At 50.4% G+C, this 19,364-nt stretch overlaps 1 protein-coding gene across 1 annotated transcript in view; it reads left to right on the top strand.

Annotated features, from left to right (window-relative positions):
* The first annotated feature begins 348 nt into the window (after nucleotides 1-348).
* Nucleotides 349-19,364, top strand: part of LOC136631726 (FXYD domain-containing ion transport regulator 6-like) — a 79,269-nt gene continuing 60,253 nt past the window's right edge. The window contains exon 1 of the mRNA XM_066606026.1: nucleotides 349-425. The gene's annotated coding sequence lies outside the window, so the exon portion shown is untranslated. The remainder of the gene's footprint in view (nucleotides 426-19,364) is intronic.

Genomic DNA, 19,364 nt, shown 5'->3' with positions numbered 1-19,364 from the left:
AGAGCCTTGTCTCATATACGAGCCCTCCCACAGCTGGTCCATAAGGAAGACTCTCCCTCCCTTCCAGGATGTGCTATTAAGCAGCACAGCAGCCACATTCATCCTTATCAGCAGTGGTGCACACGGCCGGGAGCACCTACAGGCGGGAGCACCTACAACCGGGAGCACCTACAGGCAGCAGCACCTACAGGCAGGAGCACCTACAGGCAGGAGCACCTACAACCGGGAGCACCTACAGGCAGCAGCACCTACAGGCGGGAGCACCTACAGGCAGCAGCACCTACAGGCAGCAGCACCTACAGGCGGGAGCACCTACAGGCAGCAGCACCTACAACCAGGAGCACCTACAGGCAGCAGCACCTACAGCTCGTCCGAGAGAGCAGAACACCTGCTGCTGCCATCACAGGGAACAGCACTGCAACAAGGTAGCAGCAGTCAGTGTTGTATATGTATATCTGTGTATGCTGTATATAGCCGCCCACTACGGGAGCGCCGCGGAGGGTACAGCCTGTACGATATAGAGGCGAGGAAGAATTGTGAATGAATGAATGAATGAATGAATGGTAGTTGTGCTGGTGGAGCCGGGATTGTGGAGGTAGAAGGCGACCTAGATTCTGCTACTAGTCTTCGCTGCTGGCTCCGCTTGTTGCATTTGTTACATTGTATCCTTTGGCATCCGGTGCGCTGCGGCTCCCTTTGTCCCCACAGGTGTCTGCTCTGATATGATGGAGGGCTGATGATTTATTAGAGAAAGGGGTTTATTTCTGTAATCTGTTTGTTAGAGGGGGAGTGGTGCTGTGGGGGAGGGGTGCTCCTGCCAGTTCCTTGTGACCCCCTCCTTCTTCATAGTTAAATCCCTTTCTTCTCCTTGAAGATGCTCCAGATTTCTGTGTGAAATGCCAGGAAGGAGAACAGACAGAAGTCTGCTGTAGCAATGGAAGTTCTAGTTCCCCTCCACTTCTCCTGTATCCACATCTGTATCCTCAGCAGGCGGCTCCATGCATGGAGCTCCTGGAGCCTGGAAGTATCTGGGCCACAATGGCAGCGCCTCGGATGACGCAATGTTATTGTGTGGCCGATCACATTCCAATCACCCGATCTAATGGCGGATATTAGGCTGGATGAGCTCCGGCTGAGAGGGGAGGCATCGGCCGACATGAGATTTACTGTCATTTACTCCAATCGACCCGTCTGTCTTGTCTGGTGGGCAGCGATGAGTATTGGAGGGTCTCTGCCTCTTCTGCTTCCCTGTTGCACATGGGTGTAACAGGCTTCAGCCCCAGCGCCCACAGCGCAGCCTGCAGAGACTGTACAGAGCAGAGTGACATCTGCCAAGGGTGATCAGCCGCCCTGTGACATGAGGGTCAGCTTCATGAAGGTGCCCCCCTTATGCCTCCCATCCTGGCACGTCCACAGAAGTCTTGTTGTATAGAACTTGGCAGACAGAAATGGGGCCCGACAAGCATCGTGGCCACAAAACAGATATTGGTAGGACTTGTCAAGAATATGACATCTGTGGAAGCAGCGTGCCAGCTGTCAGTCCGGCATTGGTTAGCATGTAAGCGTCCGAACTAATGGACGTCACAGCTCACAGGTATAGGCAAACTGGGCGTCCCTGGGGGCCCATATACTGATCCTGCTCAGGGGCCCTCTTCTGCCGGGACACCAGGATCACAAAGCTTGGATCTGCCCAGTCTGATAAACATGGCCAAAGCCATCTGCTATAGAAATAACATGCCAGTTCAGGCGATCTCAGCAGGCATGTGACGGGCACAAGAGCTGCTGGCAGGAATACTGCACAGGTGGCAGATGTCTCCAATTCACAAGTTCCTGGTTGGGTAAATATACAGGAGGGCTGAGAAAGTGCTGGGTCTTAGGTGTCCGCCCAAGAAACCGGGTCAGACAAGAACTTCTTTTGTTCTCTTGTTGTTTGACGTTGATTCTTTATTAAAAACCATAAAAAATGGACACATTTTGGGGCTCGGTAAGTTTTTGTCGTTGCGAGATAAAAACCTGCATGAAAATAAAGCTCATGTTTTGCACTGGGAGTATTCACACGGGCGATCTGACTGTTCTCCTGTTCACATGGGCGATCTGATTGTTCTCCTATTCACACGGGCGATCTGACTGTTCTCCTGTTCACATGGGCGATCTGATTGTTCTCCTATTCACACGGGCGATCTGATTGTTCTCCTGTTCACACGGGCGATCTGATTGTTCTCCTGTTCACACGGGCGATCTGATTGTTCTCCTGTTCACACGGGCGATCTGATTGTTCTCCTATTCACACGGGCGATCTGATTGTTCTCCTGTTCACACGGGCGATCTGATTGTTCTCCTGTTCGCACGGGCGATCTGATTGTTCTCCTGTTCGCACGGGCGATCTGACTGTTCTCCTGTTCACATGGGCGATCTGATTGTTCTCCTATTCACACGGGCGATCTGATTGTTCTCCTGTTCACACGGGCGATCTGATTGTTCTCCTGTTCACACGGGCGATCTGATTGTTCTCCTGTTCACACGGGCGATCTGATTGTTCTCCTGTTCACACGGGCGATCTGATTGTTCTCCTGTTCACACGGGCGATCTGATTGTTCTCCTGTTCACACGGGCGATCTGATTGTTCTCCTATTCACACGGGCGATCTGATTGTTCTCCTGTTCACACGGGCGATCTGATTGTTCTCCTGTTCACACGGGCGATCTGACTGTTCTCCTGTTCACATGGGCGATCTGATTGTTCTCCTATTCACACGGGCGATCTGATTGTTCTCCTGTTCACACGGGCGATCTGATTGTTCTCCTGTTCACACGGGCGATCTGATTGTTCTCCTGTTCACACGGGCGATCTGATTGTTCTCCTATTCACACGGGCGATCTGATTGTTCTCCTGTTCACACGGGCGATCTGATTGTTCTCCTGTTCGCACGGGCGATCTGATTGTTCTCCTGTTCGCACGGGCGATCTGATTGTTCTCCTGTTCGCACGGGCGATCTGATTGTTCTCCTGTTCGCACGGGCGATCTGATTGTTCTCCTGTTCGCACGGGCGATCTGATTGTTCTCCTGTTCGCACGGGCGATCTGATTGTTCTCCTGTTCGCACGGGCGATCTGATTGTTCTCCTGTTCGCACGGGCGATCTGATTGTTCTCCTGTTCGCACGGGCGATCTGATTGTTCTCCTGTTCGCACGGGCGATCTGATTGTTCTCCTGTTCGCACGGGCGATCTGATTGTTCTCCTGTTCGCACGGGCGATCTGATTGTTCTCCTGTTCGCACGGGCGATCTGATTGTTCTCCTGTTCGCACGGGCGATCTGATTGTTCTCCTGTTCGCACGGGCGATCTGATTGTTCTCCTGTTCGCACGGGCGATCTGATTGTTCTCCTGTTCGCACGGGCGATGTGATTGTTCTCCTGTTCGCACGGGCGATGTGATTGTTCTCCTGTTCGCACGGGCGATGTGATTGTTCTCCTGTTCGCACGGCCGATGTGATTGTTCTCCTGTTCGCACGGCCGATGTGATTGTTCTCCTGTTCGCACGGCCGATGTGATTGTTCTCCTGTTCGCACGGCCGATGTGATTGTTCTCCTGTTCGCACGGCCGATGTGATTGTTCTCCTGTTCGCACGGCCGATGTGATTGTTCTCCTGTTCGCACGGCCGATGTGATTGTTCTCCTGTTCGCACGGCCGATGTGATTGTTCTCCTGTTCGCACGGCCGATGTGATTGTTCTCCTGTTCGCACGGCCGATGTGATTGTTCTCCTGTTCGCACGGCCGATGTGATTGTTCTCCTGTTCGCACGGCCGATGTGATTGTTCTCCTGTTCGCACGGCCGATGTGATTGTTCTCCTGTTCGCACGGCCGATGTGATTGTTCTCCTGTTCGCACGGCCGATGTGATTGTTCTCCTGTTCGCACGGCCGATGTGATTGTTCTCCTGTTCGCACGGCCGATGTGATTGTTCTCCTCGCAGTGATGCTGTGAGATGGAAACATCTCAGGCATGTTCTATTTTTGTGAGAGTCACACATGAGGATAAAACATGCAGATGCGCGGCCGCCCGCACAGCACACGGGCGGATGCATGTTGCGCCCAAAATGGGTGCGACTCGCTGTGACTGTTGTTAATGCATCCCCAACCTGATACCTACATTTAGCAATTGGATACAATCTATTATTCTCTGTTATCAGCTAATTTATACTGGGGCAAGATGGTGACTATCGCGGTCTGTCGTGCGATTACTAACGATCTGTGATCCATTTTACAATCCGGCAAGAATGTTTGTATGAACACTTGATTGCCCGACTGCCAGCCCGCGTGAAGGTTGCCTTACATGGTACAACTGTTGGGCACACAAGCACCCGACATCCGTGCCAGCGATTACTCCAGCCGCCCGTTACTGCGCAGTCACACAACAGAAATCCATCAGATATCACGAGTGACCTGACCAGGGGATGATTTCATTCACGGGATTTTTTATTTTCTGACTGATAGTCTGAAATGAAAAAACTCGCCGGATCTCCTATTTCTGGGTAATCTGCCCGTTATGTTCTATTATAGTGGTAAATATTTGCCTCGCGCTCGTCTGCTGATGCAAAGTTTTGCAAGTGAAAAGCAATTTTCTTTATTTTTACTATTGAAATGACATGTAAAAAAAACCCGTCTGACGATCGCAGGTTGCAGAGAGTGCAAGATTGTAAATGTGAAATCTGTCTGAGATTCTTGGACCGATTTTGCTCTCTCCTGATTGGTTGCACACTTAGGCGAGTTTCACATGGGTGATTGCAGGAACAAAGATGCAAAATTGGTGTGAGAAAATCGCTGCAAATTTGCATCTTTGTTCCTGCAATTTCTGAGCATCAGTGAATAATCCCGCGTCAGTGAATAATCCCGCGTCGGTGAATAATCCCGCGTCGGTGAATAATCCCGCGTCGGTGAATAATCCCGCGTCGGTGAATAATCTCCGCGTCGGTGAATAATCTCCGCGTCGGTGAATAATCTCCGCGTCGGTGAATAATCCCGCGTCGGTGAATAATCTCCCGTCGGTGAATAATCTCCGCGTCGGTGAATAATCTCCGCGTCGGTGAATAATCCCGCGTCGGTGAATAATCTCCCGTCGGTGAATTATCCCGCGTCGCATCCATCAGCATTAAAATCGTGTGTTTTTCTAAACCCAATAATCAACAAGACTTTCTGCTGTTAAGCATCGATGCAATAAAAGGAGGTTCCAGAGAAACACGGGAGATTAGAGAGACCGCGCATGCTGCGATTTTGTGTTTTCCTTCGCATTGCATGAGTGAAAACCGCGCAGACGGGAAGGATCCGTCGTAAATCACTGGATTCGTAATCTGCCTTTTTACTGACTCTCACATCAGGCCAAAATCCCAACCTTTTCTCGCCCTTAGGGCTCTTTCACACGAGCGCAAAAACGGCAATGGCGGTTTTATGTTTTCACGCCTGCTCCGTTTAAGCGCCTGAATGGGCGTTTTTCAGCAATCACGGCCAGCATTTTCTCGTCCATTCACACAACCGCGAGCGTCATTTTTAGCGAAAAAATACGCCGCGCCCCGTGAAACCCTCGCTCTGCCCAAACCCTAGGGATGCCTTCCAGTGCCTGTATAGAGGCACCTGTAAGCCTTTCACAGCGTTGGACGCTACATAAATGCCGCTCCCCCCCCCCCCCCCCCCCCCTGCTCCCATAGTAGTCTACGGGACCCGCCGGAGTATATTGGCCACAACATACATAGTTATATGCGTCGGCCGCGTATATGTTCTATTTCTCACGTTGCCGGCGTATTTACGTGCCGTATATTCGCCCGTGTGAATACTGAGGAGAATCTACCTCACCTCTATGTGTATATACTGAGGAGAATCTACCTCACCTCTATGTGTATATACTGAGGAGAATCTACCTCACCTCTATGCGTATATACTGAGGAGAATCTACCTCACCTCTATGTCTATATACTGAGGAGAATCTACCTCACCTCTATGTGTATATACTGAGGAGAATCTACTTCACCTCCATGTGTATGTACTGAGGAGAATCTACCTCACCTCTATGTCTATATACTGAGGAGAATCTACCTCACCTCTATGTGTATATACTGAGGAGAATCTACTTCACCTCCATGTGTATGTACTGAGGAGAATCTACCTCACCCCTGTGTGTATATACTGAGGAGAATCTACCTCACCTCTATGTGTATATACTGAGGAGAATCTACCTCCCCTATATGTGTATATACTGAGGAGAATCTACCTCACCTCTATGTGTATATACTGAGGAGAATCTACCTCACCTCTGTGTGTAAATACTGAGGAGAATCTACCTCACCTCTATGTGTATATACTGAGGAGAATCTACCTCACCTCTATGTGTATATACTGAGGAGAATCTACCTCACCCCTGTGTGTATATACTGAGGAGAATCTACCTCACCTCTATGTGTATATACTGAGGAGAATCTACCTCCCCTATATGTGTATATACTGAGGAGAATCTACCTCACCTCTATGTGTATATACTGAGGAGAATCTACCTCACCTCTGTGTGTATATACTGAGGAGAATCTACCTCACCTCTATGTGTATATACTGAGGAGAATCTACCTCCCCTATATGTGTATATACTGAGGAGAATCTACCTCACCGCTATGTGTGTATACTGAGGAGAATCTACCTCACCGCTATGTGTATATACTGAGGAGAATCTACCTCCCCTCTATGTGTATATATACTGAGGAGAATCTACCTCACCTCTCTGTGTATATATACTGAGGAGAATCTACCTCACCTCTCTGTGTATATACTGAGGAGAATCTACCTCCCCTCTGTGTGTATATACTGAGGAGAATCTACCTCACCTCTGTGTGTATATACTGAGGAGAATCTACCTCACCTCTGTGTGTATATACTGAGGAGAATCTACCTCACCTCTGTGTGTATATACTGAGGAGAATCTACCTCACCTCTGTGTGTATATACTGAGGAGAATCTACCTCACCTCTGTGTGTATATACTGAGGAGAATCTACCTCACCTCTCTGTGTATATACTGAGGAGAATCTACCTCACCTCTATGTGTATATACTGAGAAGAATCTACCTCACCTCTATGTGTATATACTGAGAAGAATCTACCTCCCCTCTATGTGTATATACTGAGGAGAATCTACCTCACCTCTATGTGTATATACTGAGGAGAATCTACCTCACCTCTATGTGTATATACTGAGGAGAATCTACCTCACCTCTCTGTGTATATACTGAGGAGAATCTACCTCACCTCTCTGTGTATATACTGAGGAGAATCTACCTCACCTCTATGTGTATATATACTGAGGAGAATCTACCTCACCTCTATGTGTATATACTGAGGAGAATCTACCTCATCTCTATGTGTATATATACTGAGGAGAATCTACCTCACAGAGTCTATGGGAGCTTCCAGTGATTTTCGTTAGTAGTTAGGGGAAGACCTGGTGCGAAAAATTGGCAACCGAAAATGGTCGCTGATTTGATGATTTGGCGGTGCCATTTTTTCACACGACTGAAAATCACCCACGTGAATAAATGCACCGCAATCCAACGCTTCACGCAGTCGCGATGTTCGACCAGCTGCTGAATAGCCGCATAGTATCGCCGCGTGAATGAGGCCCAGACGTACAGCTTCTCCTCGGACGGGCGCTGACCAACAAGATTGTCGCTCGTCTGCCCGGCCTTTATCGCAGTAGATTCAGACGCCGAACAAGCGTGTAATTACCTGCGTATTGAATCTCTTTCCCTACGTATGACCGCGTGTTTGTGCGCACATGTCTGCGGATCAACCGCCTCTCACAAAACAAAGCGCATCTTCCTCCTTTCTTCACTTCATTGCTTGTATCCAAGCTGCGGGCGTTTCTCGCGGGCCCATGGGGATCATTAGGGCTGTAACTATGTCCGCCATATTTCTTGGGTCTTTCCTGTATGGCGTGCCGCTTGCCGCTTACAAACCGTACTAGCTCTATTTACATTTTTTTTTCAGGTGATTATTTATTTTTGGTTTTTTACATAGTAAAGGGGGGGGGGGGGCGTTTTATTTTAACTATTTTTCATACTTTCCCTCTTTCTGTTTGGCGCACTCGCGGACTTCATTATCAGCATCTTCTAACAGACTACTATACTGCCAGTGGCAGAACCTCCTAGACCACCATAGATGGCAGACCTGGAGGCCACGCTCACATTGTGGGGGTCTAATGGGCGAGAGAGGGAGTCGCACTGACCATAGCATGTAAAGAGTTAAAGGGGGATCTCCCGCTGTTTGAGCAGGTGCCAGGCTGTCATCCAACAGCCGAGCACCCGCTTTCCCTGGCATGGTAGACCCGCGCTGGGCTTCTCGTGCAGCTGCCATTAAAAGGGATTCGGTTACCTTTACAAGGGAATATTACTACCTGAATTACCGCTGCGTTAGTCGCCCCGTATGCGCGCCGCGGCCTGCCGGCCCCGAGGGACAAATCGCTTATTTGCGGGAGTCGCTTGGTTTTATATCACCTGAAAACCCAGCAACTGTCGGCCATGTAAACGGGAGGCGCCACGACCCTGAGCAGCTGGCTGTTAAGGCTATACGCCCAGTGCGCATATACGGTACCCAAGTGAAGCATTGGTTCCCAATGCAGCCATTCACACGGGCGAATATACGGCACGTAAATACGCCGGCAACGTGAGAAATAGAACATATACGCGGCCGGCGCATATAACTATGTATGTTGTGGCCAATATACGCCGGCGGGTCCCGTAGACTACTATGGGAGCAGGGGGGGGGGGGCGGCATTTATGTAGCGTCCAACGCTGTGAAAGGCTTACAGGTGCCTCTATACAGGCACTGGAAGGCATCCCTAGGGTTTGGGCAGAGCGAGGGTTTCACGGGGCGCGGCGTATTTTTTCGCTAAAAATGACGCTCGCGGTTGTGTGAATGGACGAGAAAATGCTGGCCGTGATTGCTGAAAAACGCCCATTCAGGCGCTTAAACGGAGCAGGCGTGAAAACATAAAAAACTACCTCACCTCTGTGTGTATATACTGAGGAGAAGCTGGTATAACCTGGGGATCTCCTGTATATAGTGATATGGACCATGCTGGTATAACCTGGGGATCTCCTGTATATAATTATATATGTACAGCTGGTATAAGTTATACATCTCCTGTATATAGTGATATGGAGCATGCTGATATAACCTGGGGATCTCCTGTATATAATTATATATGTGCAGCTGGTATGAGATATACATCCTGTATATAGTGATATGGACCATGCTGGTATAACCTGGGTATCTCCTGTATATAATTATATATATACAGCTGCTATAAGTTATACATCCCCTATATATAGTGATATGGAGCATGCTGGTATAACCTGGGGATCTCCTGTATATAATTATATATGTACAGCTGGTATAAGTTATACATCCTGTATATAGTGATATGGACCATGCTGGTATAACCTGGGTATCTCCTGTATATAGTTATATATGTACAGCTGCTATAAGTTATACATCCCCTATATATAGTGATATGGACTATGCTGGTATAACCTGGGGATCTCCTGTATATAATTATATATTTACAGCTGGTTTATGTTATACATCCTGTATATAGTGATATGGACTATGCTGGTATAACCTGGATATCTCCTGTATATAATTATATATGTAAAGCTGGTATAAGTTATACATCTCCTGTATATAGTGATATGGAGCATGCTGGTATAACCTGGGGATCTCCTGTATATAATTATATATGTAAAGCTGGTATAAGTTATACATCTCCTGTATATAGTGATATGGAGCATACTGGTATAACCTGGGGATCTCCTGTATATAATTATATATGTACAGCTGGTATAAGTTATACATCCTGTATATAGTGATATGGAGCATGCTGGTATAACCTGGGGATCTCCTGTATATAATTATATATGTACAGCTGGTATAAGTTATATATCTCCTGTATATAGTGATATGGAGCATGCTGGTATAACCTGGGTATCTCCTGTATATAATTATATATGTACAGCTGGTATAAGTTATACATCTCCCTGTATATAGTGATATGGAGCATGCTGATATAACCTGGGTATCTCCTGTATATAATTATGTGTACAAGACAAATCCCATCCCGTCGCCCATGGATCAGCGGCTTTATGCGAAGATGCCGGCAGACATTTCTTGTTTATCTGCCTCCTTCGCTGCGTCTCCTCCCTGCGTTGCTATGGTGATGGGATGTGCGAGGACCACATCTGCACGCACGGACGTAGATAATAGCACAGACTGGCTTGTGTTTTCCTGCTGCCGAGGACTCCAGGGAGCAGGAGGTTATGGCGGTGAACGCATGAATGAAGCCTTTGATATGACATTAGGCTTTAGATAGCGACGTGATCCCCAGGTTATAGCGCTGCGGTCATGTACCGGCGCCAGTATAACCCCCGCAGCTCATCACCAGGAGCAGGACATGCAAGAAAGGCACAGAGGTCCGATTAAGGAAGGCTCTGTTATCGGAGCCCCACCCCCCTCACGATTGGCGCTTCCCTGGATGGTAATGCAGTTGCACATCTTTCTTTTCACGGCGTTGATTGCACCATGACTTCCGGGTTTGACATGCAGGTTTCACTCACTCTTGAAGGGTTAATTATCCCTTCTGCTTAGCTGCTGGGCTGATATCAGGTACTTTCTGGTGCAGCGCCTCTGCACGGAGGTTGCTGGTTATCCTGCTCCTGGCGATCTCTTAGTGACATTCCTAGTAGTATCTAGGCTCAGTGCCCTTGTTGCCAGTGGTCTTGGACTGGTCTCCGGTCTCTTTCCCGTAGTGGGTCACCATTTTTGGGACCGTTGCTTCGCTTGATGGACTGATCCAGTTGCGGCGATGGCCAAAAGAGGTTTAATCCAGTTAACCGACAACATTTTCAAGCAGAGCCTGCATTTTTCCAGATTGTAACTGCATGGCATCGGTCGGCTAAAATGATTGTTGTTAACCCCTTAGTGACAGACCTATAGTGTTTTTACATCCTGCAGAGACGGGATGTGTATGAAGTGTGATCACGGGGCGACCTCCCTGCATACATGCTCGGTGCTGGCTGGTTTTTACAGCAAACTACCAGCGGCAAACGCTGCGATGAGCCGCGCGGCTCATCGGGGCTGTTAACTCTTTAAATGCCGCTGTCAATTCTAACAGCGGCATTTAAAACCTCGAACAATCTTCAAGGGTCCGGTACGGCCCCTCCAGATAAGATCGCAGGGAACCACGCGGTTGTCATGGCAGTCGGAGGCTTTCTGAAAGGCCTCAGGGTTGTCATTGCAGAATGCCTATCAGGCCATGCCCATGGGGTGGCTTAATAGACTGCCTTTCCAATTGCAGTATGATCGCAGGAGCGATCAAATCATCACAAGTTGTTATCCCCTAGGGGGACTAAAAAGAAAAAGTAAAGATAAGTTTTACTTATTGTAATAAAAGTTTAAATCAGCCCCCTTTTGCCATATTTCTAATAAAGGAATCCAAATCATACAACAAAAATACGATCTTGGTATTGCCACGCCCGTAACAGTCAGATCGATCAAAATAATGCATTATGTACCCCGCATGATGGACTCCATCTGGAAAAAACAGAAGGACGCCAGAAATGCACTTTTTTGGCCTCTCTGTCTCTAAGAAAAAATGCAATAAAAAGCGATCAAAAAGTCCTATGTATTCCAAAATGGTTCCAACACAAACTACAGGACGTCCCGCAAAAGATGAGCCGCGCACAACTGCGTGGACGGAAACGTAAAAGAGCTCAGAAGAGGCGGACGAAAAAACATGAAAACACTAAATATCTTTGCAAAAATACAAGCGGTACAGCCAAAACAAAACTGTATAAATTTGGTGTCGCAGTCATCGCACCGACCCGCAGAATAACGCTATCAGGTCAGTTTTGTTGCAGTTTGTGCGCCGTAGAAACAAGACGCACCAAAAAATGGCGGAATTTCATTTTTTTTCCATTTCTCTCTACTTAGATTGTTTTTTTACAGTTTTTCAGTACATTATATAGTAACATCCAAAACTACAACTCGTCCCGCACAAAACAACAAGCCCTCATACAGCGACGGCCACGGGTAAAAAAAGGAGTTACGGTTTTTTAAGCGCCGGCCATTACATGGGAGGTCGGCGCAGAAGCTTCCGCTTCGAGCTCTGTTATTGTGGCGCTGACAGCATGCACCCGCTCAGCAATGGCCCCCGGACAACTATTGATGACCTGTCCTGAGGATAGGTCATCGATAGTATTTCCATGGAAAACCTCTTTAAAGGGATTGTTTCAGAATAGATCAATAAGACAGGGGATAAAAGTCTGGCCCTTCTATGACCCCACTCAGTAATGATGCCCTCGTATGAGCCCACTCGGTAGTAATGCCCCCGCTCAGTAATGATGCCCTCGTATGAGCCCACTCGGTAGTGATGCCTCTGCTCACTTGGTATTGATCCCCTTGTATGCCCCACTCGGTAGTGATGCCCCGGTTCAGTAATGATGCCCTCGTATGAGCCCACTCGGTAGTGATGCCCTCGTAAGACCCCACTCGGTAGTGATGCCCTCGCTCAGTAATGATGCCCTCGTACGAGCCCACTCAGTAGTGATGCCCCCGCTCAGTAATGATGCCCTCATGTGAGCCCACTTAGTATTGATCCCCTTGTGTGCCCCACTCGGTAGTGATGCCCCGGTTCAGTAATGATGCCCTCGTATGAGCCCACTCGGTAGTGATGCCCCCGCTCAGTAATGACGCCCTCGTATGACCCCACTCGGTAGTGATGCCCTCGTAAGAACCCACTTGGTAGTGATGCCTCCGCTCAGTAATGATGCCCTCGTATGAGCCCATTTGGTATTGATCCCCTTGTATGACCCCACTCGGTAGTGATGCCCCTGCTTAGTAATGATGCCCTCGTATGAGCACACTCGGTAGTGATGCCCCCGCTCAGTAATGATGCACTCGTACGAGCCCGCTCTGTAATGATGCCCTCGTATGAGCCCACTCAGTAGTGATGCCCCCGCTCAGTAATGATGCCCTCGTACGAGCCCACTCGGTAGTGATGCCCCCGCTCAGTAATGATGCCCTCGTATGACCCCACTCGGTAGTGATGCCCTCGTATGACCCCACTCGGTAGTGATGCCCCCGCTCAGTAATGATGCCCTCGTATGAGCCCACTCAGTAACTGTGCCCTCTTATGACCCCACTCGGTATTGATACTCCCGCTCAGTAATTATGCCCTCGTATGAGCCCACTCGGTGGTTATGATCTGCTCAGTAATGATGCCCTCGTACGAGCCCACTCGGTAATGATGCCCTTGTATGACCCCACTCGGTAGTGATGCCCCTGCTCAGTAATGATGCCCTCGTATGACCGCACTCGGTAGTGATGCCCTCGTATGACCCCGCTTGGTAATGATGCCCCCGCTCAGTAATGATGCGCTCGTGTGAGCTCACTCGGTAGTGATGCCCCCGCTCAGTAATGATGCGCTCGTGTGAGCTCACTCGGTAGTGATGCCCCCGCTCAGTAATGATGCGCTCGTGTGAGCCCACTCGGTAGTGATGCCCCCGCTCAGTAATGATGCCCTCGTATGAGCTCACTCGGGGGTGATGACCCCGCTCAGTAATGATGCCCTCGTATGACCCCACTCGGTAGTGATGCCCTCGTATGACCCCACTCGGTAGTGATGCCCCCGCTCAGTAATGATGCCCTCGTATGAGCCCACTCAGTAACTGTGCCCTCTTATGACCCCACTCGGTATTGATACTCCCGCTCAGTAATTATGCCCTCGTATGAGCCCACTCGGTGGTTATGATCTGCTCAGTAATGATGCCCTCGTACGAGCCCACTCGGTAATGATGCCCTTGTATGACCCCACTCGGTAGTGATGCCCCTGCTCAGTAATGATGCCCTCGTATGACCGCACTCGGTAGTGATGCCCTCGTATGACCCCGCTTGGTAATGATGCCCCCGCTCAGTAATGATGCGCTCGTGTGAGCTCACTCGGTAGTGATGGCCCCGCTCAGTAATGATGCGCTCGTGTGAGCTCACACGGTAGTGATGCCCCCGCTCAGTAATGATGCGCTCGTGTGAGCCCACTCGGTAGTGATGCCCCCGCTCAGTAATGATGCCCTCGTATGAGCTCACTCGGGGGTGATGACCCCGCTCAGTAATGATGCCCTCGTATGACCCCGCTCGGTAGTGATGCCCTCGTATGACCCCACTCGGTAGTGATGCCCCCGCTCAGTAATGATGCCCTCGTATGAGCCCACTCAGTAACTGTGCCCTCTTATGACCCCACTCGGTATTGATACTCCCGCTCAGTAATTATGCCCTCGTATGAGCCCACTCGGTGGTTATGATCTGCTCAGTAATGATGCCCTCGTACGAGCCCACTCGGTAATGATGCCCTTGTATGACCCCAATCGGTAGTGATCCCCCGCTCAGTAATGATGCCCTCATACGAGCCCACTCGGTAGTGATGCCCTCGTACGACCCCACTCAGTAGTGATGCCCCCGCTCAGTATCGATGCCCTTGTATGAGCCTACTCGGTAGTGATGACCCCGCTCAGTAATCATGCCCTTATATGAGTCCACTTAGTAGTGATGCCCTCGTATGAGCACACTCGGTAGTGATGCCATCATATGACCCCACTTGGTAATGATGCCCCCACTCAGTAATGATGCCCTCGTATGAGCCCACTCGGTAGTTATGACCCCGCTCAGTAATGATGCCCTCATACGATTCCACTTGGTAGTGACGCCCTCGTATGAGCCCACTCGGTAGTGATGCCATCATATGACCCCACACGGTAGTTATGCCCTTGTATGACCCCACTCGGTAGTGATGCCCCTGCTCAGTAATGATGCCCTCGTATGACCGCACTCGGTAGTGATGCCCTCGTATGACCCCACTTGGTAATGATGCCCCCGCTCAGTAATGATGCGCTCGTGTGAGCTCACTCGGTAGTGATGCCCCACGCTCAGTAATGATGCGCTCGTGTGAGCTCACTCGGTAGTGATGCCCCCGCTCAGTAATGATGCCCTCGTATGAGCTCACTCGGGGGTGATGACCCCGCTCAGTAATGATGCCCTCGTATGACCCCGCTCAGTAATGACGCCCTCGTATGACGCCGCTCAGTAATGACGCCCTCGTATGACTCCACTCGGTAGGGATGCTCTCGTATGACCCCACTCGGTAGTGATGCCCCCGCTCAGTAATGACGCCCTCGTATGACGCCGCTCAGTAATGACGCCCTCGTATGACTCCACTCGGTAGGGATGCTCTCGTATGACCCCACTCGGTAGTGATGCCCCCGCTCAGTAATGATGCCCTCATATGAGCCCACTCGGTCGTGATGCCCTCGTATGAGCCCACTCAGTATTGATGCCCCGGCTCAGTAATGACGCCCTCGTATGAGCCCACTCAGTATTGATGCCCCGGCTCAGTAATGACGCCCTCATATGACTTCACTCGGTAGTTATGATCTCGAATGACCTCACTCGGTAGTGATGCCCTCGAATGACCTCACTCGGTAGTGATGCCCTCGTATGACCTCACTCGGTAATGATGCCCCTGCTCAGTAATGATGCCCTCGTATGACCCCACTAGGTAGTGATGACCTCGTATGACCCCACTTGGTAATGATGCCCGGCTCGGTAATGATGCCCTCGTATGAGCCCACTCGGTAGTGATGCCCCAGCTCAGTATCGATGGCCTCGTATGAGCCCACTCGGTAGTGATTACCCCGCTCAGTAATCATGCCCTCATACGAGTCCACTTGGTAGTGATGTCCTCATATGAGCCCACTTGGTAGTGATGCCATCATATGACCCCACACGGTAGTTATGCCCTCGTATGACCCCACTCGGTAGTGATGCCCCTGCTCAGTAATGATGCCCTCGTATGACCCCACTCTGTAGTGATGCCCTTGTATGACCCCACTTGGTAATGATGCCCCCGCTCAGTAATGATGCCCTCGTGTGAACCCACTCGGTAGTGATGACCCCCGCTCAGTAATGATGCCCTCGTATGACCCCCGCTCAGTAATGACGCCCTCGTATGACTCCACTCAGGAGTGATGCCCTCGTATGACCCCACTCGGTAGTGATGCCCCCGCTCAGTAATGATGCCCTCATATAAGCCCACTCGCTAGTGATGCCCTCATATGACCCCACTCAGTAGTGATGCCCTGGCTCAGTAATGACGCCCTCGTATGACTTCACTCGGTAGTGATGCTCTCGTATGACCTCACTCGGTAGTGATGCTCTCGTATGACCCCACTCGGTAATGATGCCCCGATTCAGTAATGATGCTCTCGTATGCCCCCACTCGGTAGTGATGCCCTCGTATGAGCCCACTTGGTAATGATGCCCCCGCTCAGTAATGATGCCCTCGTATGAGCCCACACGGTAGTGATGACCCCGCTCAGTAATGATGCCCTCGTATGACCCCACTTGGTAATGATGCCCCCGCTCAGTAATGATGCCCTCGTATGACCCCGCTCAGTAATGGCGCCCTCGTATGACTCCACTTGGTAGTGATGCCGTCGTATGACCCCACTCAGTAGTGATGCCCCGGCTCAGTAATGACGCCCTCGTATGACTTCCCTCGGTAGTGATGCCCTCGTATAACCCCACTCAGTAGTGATGCTCTCGTATGACCCCACTCGGTAGTGATGCCCCCGCTCAGTAATGATGGCCTCGTATGAGCCCACTCAGTAATGACGCCCTCGTATGACTTTACTCGGTAATGATGCCCTCGTATGACCCCTCAGTAATGATGCCCTCGTATGACCCCTCAGTAATGATGCCCTCGTATGACCCCTCAGTAATGATGCCCTCGTATGACCCCTCAGTAATGATGCCCTCGTATGACCCCTCAGTAATGATGCCCTCGTATGACCCCTCAGTAATGATGCCCTCGTATGACCCCTCAGTAATGATGCCCTCGTATGACCCCCTCAGTAATGATGCCCTCGTATGACCCCCTCAGTAACGATGCCCTCGTATGACCCCCTCAGTAACGATGCCCTCGTATGACCCCCTCAGTAACGATGCCCTCGTATGACCCCCTCAGTAACGATGCCCTCGTATGACCCCCTCAGTAACGATGCCCTCGTATGACCCCCTCAGTAACGATGCCCTCGTATGACCCCCTCAGTAACGATGCCCTCGTATGACCCCCTCAGTAACGATGCCCTCGTATGACCCCCTCAGTAACGATGCCCTCGTATGACCCCCTCAGTAACGATGCCCTCGTATGACCCCCTCAGTAACGATGCCCTCGTATGACCCCCTCAGTAACGATGCCCTCGTATGACCCCCTCAGTAACGATGCCCTCGTATGACCCCTCAGTAATGATGCCCTCGTATGACCCCTCAGTAATGATGCCCTCACTCAGCTAAGGGCCATTAAGATGAGACGATTATCACTCAAGATTTGTTCAAACAAACTAAATTGAGCGACAATCCAGCGTAAATGCAAAAAAAGGTTTACTGTTTGTTCTCTTCTCGTTAGCGCTGACTTCCAATCAGCGTAAAAACCATTGCCGGATCCCGCTCAGTGAAGGTGAAGCGCCGAGCGAGGGGGGGTTCAGCTGTGGGTGGTCCTGCAGCCTCAGTGCAAACGCCCTACACGCTATGTGGCCCCTACACGCTATGTGGCCCCCTACACGCTATGTGGCTCCCTACACGCTATGTGGCTCCCTACACGCTATGTGGCCCCCTACACGCTATGTGGCCCCCTACACGCTATGTGGCCCCCTACACGCTATGTGGCCCCCTACACGCTATGTGGCCCCCTACACGCTATGTGGCCCCCTACACGCTATGTGGCCCCCTACACGCTATGTGGCCCCCTACACGCTATGTGGCCCCCTACACGCAGAGCATTCTGCACCCGATGGGAGATGCCCCGAGGCCGTGGCGGGATCAGAATGACGACTATCTATACTGCGAGTAATCTGGGAAATGACGCCATAATAGTCAACTTCTCGGCATGCCAGGTTAAACCGCTCTTGGCGCGGGCCGATAGATTGGGTCAGGTCTGTACCTGTAATATCCTGCTGAGACCCCCGAGACTGCCAGAGAGTTCTGAGAAATGAACGCTAACCGTCCAATGTGAACGCGGCCGAACGCTAACTCATTTGCATATTGATCGTCCTTCACTTTATGCATCATTCGTCACTTGCCCGTCGTTTCATTCAGCCGGCAGGCCACAAGGCACTGGCCGTAGACAATCATCATCCTTACAATGATTAATCCCCCTTAGTGCGTCCAGCCGGTCTTTAGTGCGACTCCTACATTCTGTCGCCGTAAAACCGATGGCCGCCGCGCAGCGAGTGATGAGTGTGCAGAAGAGGGAAGGTCCTGGAGCCCAAGTAACAGCGCTGGGAGGAACGGCTCCTCAATCACCCCCAATGTTCACATCCCCAAAAGCTGCAGGCCAGGGAACTCCTGTCCACATCTCCTGGATGGTGCATGCGGATGAAGAGCCGATGGAAAGTCCCGGGAAGACGATGCATGAATGGAGCAGCAGAATCCGGCGGGATGTGAAGGTTCTAAGAGCAGGGAGGAGATCTGCAGAGAGCCTGGAGGCCATGCACATGGGGACGCGGTGCTCGCTCACTGACCTGGGCTCCGTACCTTGTCTGCTGGGTGCCTTGTCGTCCCCCGGCTGCTCTCTAGCACATCCTTGTGAGGTCCTGACTCAGGGATACGAGACGCCTCCTCCTTGCACCTCATCCTGATGCTGGGGATCTGCAGGACTCTGCAGCACAATGCTAGACGAAGCCTCGAAGCAACCTGACAGCCGCCAGCAGCTCCTGTACTGTATAGTGCCAGTCCAGCCACCTGCATTGTATGTGCAGGAAGAATAGGGTTAATTTTTGCTGCAGCTTTCATTGCCCTAAAGTCTACAGTGATGTCACAGTACACGGATAATACACGCGGTGATGTCACAGTACAGGGATAATACACACAGTGATGTCACAGTACAGGGATAATACACACAGTGATGTCACAGTACAGGGATAATACACACAGTGATGTCACAGTACAGAGATAATACACACAGTGATGTCACAGTACAGAGATAATACACGCAGTGATGTCACAGTACACGGATAATACGCACAGTGATGTCACAGTACAGAGATAATACACACAGTGATGTCACAGCACAGAGATAATACACACAGTGATGTCACAGCACAGAGATAATACACAGTGATGTCACAGTACAGAGATAATACACACAGTGATGTCACAGCACAGAGATAATACACACAGTGATGTCACAGTACAGAGATAATACACAGTGATGTCACAGCACAGAGATA

This window comes from Eleutherodactylus coqui, chromosome 6 (assembly GCF_035609145.1).
Source record: "Eleutherodactylus coqui strain aEleCoq1 chromosome 6, aEleCoq1.hap1, whole genome shotgun sequence".
Lineage (NCBI taxonomy): Eukaryota > Metazoa > Chordata > Amphibia > Anura > Eleutherodactylidae > Eleutherodactylus > Eleutherodactylus coqui.
The sequence above is the reverse complement of the archived record's forward strand: the minus strand, read 5'-3'. Positions and strand labels throughout refer to the sequence as shown.